The sequence below is a fragment of the Olea europaea genome, unplaced genomic scaffold (assembly GCF_002742605.1).
Source record: "Olea europaea var. sylvestris unplaced genomic scaffold, O_europaea_v1 scaffold111, whole genome shotgun sequence".
In the NCBI taxonomy this organism is placed as follows: Eukaryota; Viridiplantae; Streptophyta; class Magnoliopsida; order Lamiales; family Oleaceae; genus Olea; species Olea europaea.
The window spans coordinates 749,319-753,385 of NW_019228469.1; positions in this window are offsets into that span (position 1 = coordinate 749,319).

The window sequence follows — 4,067 nt, forward strand, 5'->3', positions numbered from 1 at the left end:
GCATTAAACTGAAACATAAGCCACCAAGCAAATATTATAAGAGAAATCTCAAAATTATTAACTGGTAAAAGCATCAAGGTTGCATAACAAATTTTGAATATGCTGCTGCAAAAGTAAAAAGAAGGCATACATACATACCGAACAATGTCTTGATAGTTGGCCTTTTTGTCTGGGTATTTTTCCTCTTCAGTTCAGCTACAGAAAAAGAAAAGAGATCTGAACTGAGTCGTTTTAATAGAGAAAACTAGTAAAACAGTCAGAGCACCATGTGCATTACACACAGAAAAAGAGAGAATATATACCCATTCCTGGTACTTGATAGTCATTCACGATTTCGAAGTTCTTATATGTGTAACCAACAAAGTTGATGTCTTTAGATGAAAGCATCTGACAGAGGAAGAAAATAAGCTTGAATGGAGAACATGAGGGTCCAGAAAAATAAAAGATCTAAACATGTCCAGGACACTAATAATGGCATGTAAGCAATAAAAATGAAAAGCCTACTGCCCTGTTTGGTAACAATTAAAATTTAAATTTTCATCTAAGTTAAAGTCAACAATTCATTTCAATCAAATATTTTATGGGCCCAACAACATTTCAACCGTACATTTCATCAACATTTATCAAAACTTACTAAAAATCTGATTTTAATTCCCAACAAACACGGGCTATAAATAGCATAAAAGACCTTAAGGCAGGCAATCAAAGTGGGTATCTTGGTGTACTTAGACTTGACTTAACAATGTTTTGCAGACACTGTACAAAATTGGCACTCTTTCTCGCAACAAAATAGTAACTAAGGAAAAAGTAACTGTGGAGAAGTGCTACATGACATATCCAAGTCATGCCCAAGTTTGTGCGAGTTTAGTTCTATCGTAGATTAGATTCTAGAAAAATTTATATCAGGCCACAACATTTAGCCTCAACCATTATTTCAAAACTCTTTATTCTGCATACTCATTTTCAATCACACATTTACACAATAAAATATTATGCACATAGACCCAAATTTATTTTTTTCCATTTTTTAACCACACATTCTCGAAAAATTTACAATTCAAAACTTTGTTTTAGCCAAATAATGACCATCAAATGGGGGCTTAATGAAAAATAGTACTTCAAATTCTTAGGCAGAAGCACGTCTCTAGCAAACAAATCAAATTTGGGATAAAGATATACCCTCCAACATAACAATTAACAACTCCATTCACTAACATAACTTTTCAAAGAAATCCTGACTTTTATTCAGAGCATGTCTTAATAATATTTCTTAAAATTTGTCATTTTTCGAAATGACATCAAGATAATAATCCATCTGACCAAGATTAAACAACGCTATTTACTTATTTCCTTTAGAGTTATCTAGAATTATTGTCCTCCTCCCCACACAGAGACATTTTCTTGCCAAAAGCATGTTGCGACTAAGAGAGATTCTTGAACACTAGTTTTAAGAGCAGAACTGAAAAGTTATATGAAATACTTGCCTTTTCAACTCTCACCAAAAACTCCATGCCAACTCCAAAGGGGACGTTTAAATCAAGACGGTGGATTAGCATTTCTATTATTTCCTTTTCAATCAATTCAATAAATATAACTTTTCTTGGTTTGATTAGAGGTTTCATTGATTTTCCAAGTCAAACGGACATCAGCTTTCAGGAAAATGAGTGTAAAGTAAATATTTCACCAGACCAGCTTATGCCCAAAATTTAGTTTGGTAACCTAGTTTCCTATTTTCCTTTGCCAATGTGATAGAATGAAAGAACTACAAATGCCAAAGGTATAATAACGATTATTTTCGAGCTCTCAATATCACACACAATTCCATAACTGCACTACATCTATATTTTTTGAGGGAAGGAAAAGTAGTAGATGCGTCCAAATTTACATTCACAAAGTTTCACCCGCATTAGTACCTTTCTCCACAGACCAGATCTTGACGAAGATTGAGCTTGATGCTCAGACTGCAGCCAGCAGAACAATAGTGATCAAATACACATCTCTTTCATAGAAAATCACAAAGAAAATACATATATTTGCTGTGAGGGAACCAATACCTCTTCAAATTTCTCAAAATTTTGGGTGTCTAACTCATCATTGACTTCAGGAATAAATGTAGCTTCCATATGAAATATTCTGTCCCAGTCAATTCCCTCAAACCAGGGATGGGCCTGATTGAACAAGCAGCAAGGTAATTGAGACAATTTTCCATTGGCTCCTAGAAGTTAAGAACATAGCATAAGACACACCACAAAACACCTTTATTTCGTCCGAGCCATTCGAACCAAACCTCTGATCGACATTACAAAGTAGTTTGCCAACCAGGTCTTTTGCTTCCGAAGTAAGTTTTGCTTCTTTAGGAAACTTTAAATGTGTTCTCCAGTTCACTATCTACATATACGATAAGAAGAAATTATTAAGTTCAAGAATAAACCAGTTGGTAAATATAGTTCATTTTTCCTATATCACATGTAAATGGGTGGATACGGGGTAATAGTACTACACTCAAATTGCAGGGAAGCGACAGTGACAAATAAAACCTTGAGAGAATAATAACATTCATGTTTTAATCCAACCACTGAGAAAGGAAATCGGCAATGCTGAAGTCCTAAACGAATTAAGTATAATGTATGTGCTAGTACATCAGCACTGTAGAAAAGAAAGAAACCATAAGCAACAGCAAATAAATATTACTAATTAGTAGTTACACTAAAAATTCACCTAAAACTTTATGGTCCGACTAAAAACTAAGATTGTTCCTCTTCAACTGTTTAGAGTCCATGAATCGTAATAAACTGAAGTGAACCAAGACGTGTTGGGAAAGAAAGTGGCTTGTTGTTCAAGCAGCAAAAACCACAAAACAAAAGAAACTGGAAAAGAGCAAAACCATTATATTCGCCACATAGAATTACATAAAATCTAGATGAGAATTATGTTAAACTATCAATTCTTATGCAATATTTTCCTTACACACACTTGTTATCTCTAAAATTTANTATATTATTGATGTTGGTATTTTACTGCTCGTATGCCCGAATGTTCACCCAAATATAGACTAATCACCACATTGAACATTCATATAAGCGGTTATCGCTCTAATTCACTAGAATCCAAACAAAGTGTGTCAAAATGCAAGAATCAGAGACTCAACAATCACTCGACTCCAAACTCTCAACCTCAACTCTCACTCTTTTCTCTCGTTTTTAGATTACACCAAGTAACCAAGAGTTACCGCTCACCAAAAAACAATAAGGGTCTCTTTGATTGCAATAATAGAATTTGGGTGGAAATAAAACTAATTACAGGGGATTGAAATATCTAGAACTTGTTTTTATTGAGAATTGTCAATTAAATATGTTTGATTAATATAATTTTTCACATAGAAAATATTGAAATTTTGGATTTTTTGAACTTCGTTTGACTTTATTTTTCATAAAAATTGTCAATTAAAAGGATAAAATTTGTTACAATTTGAGATAGAAAAAAAACCTGAAAAGCAAAAAACCACCAAACCCATGGGAAAACATTTTCCTTAAAAGATGGAAAATTGTGCATAAATGGGTTGTACCAAGAAAACCAATTCCATGGAAATTTTTTGCCATCAAACATGCATTTTTGGATAGAAATGAAAAATGTTTTCCATTTTTCTAGAGATATCAAACAGGTTCTAAAACTCTAACTACAATGGAGTCTACACTGAACATCACCAAGAATACTAGAAGACTCAAGATTACAGACGAAAAGCAAAAATTTTCAGAGAGAAAACTATAGAGATGAAAGAGAGAATATATCCCTAAAATAATCTCGAACACCAACCAAATGAGAGAGAGAGAGAGACGGAATATAAAAAGTCACAATACATCCATCATACTTAGTTTTTAAGTAAATGCAAGATTGCACACAAATGGCCAAATCGGGTCACATTTCACCATACGGTCCAAGCCGCGTAAATAGTTTGTGCTACATCATTGGGCCACTGATTTAAGATGTTAAGCACATATATAACAATTGAATTAAAAGTTACTTCTACATGGCCTCCTAAAAATGAAATTACATTTTTACACCTAATT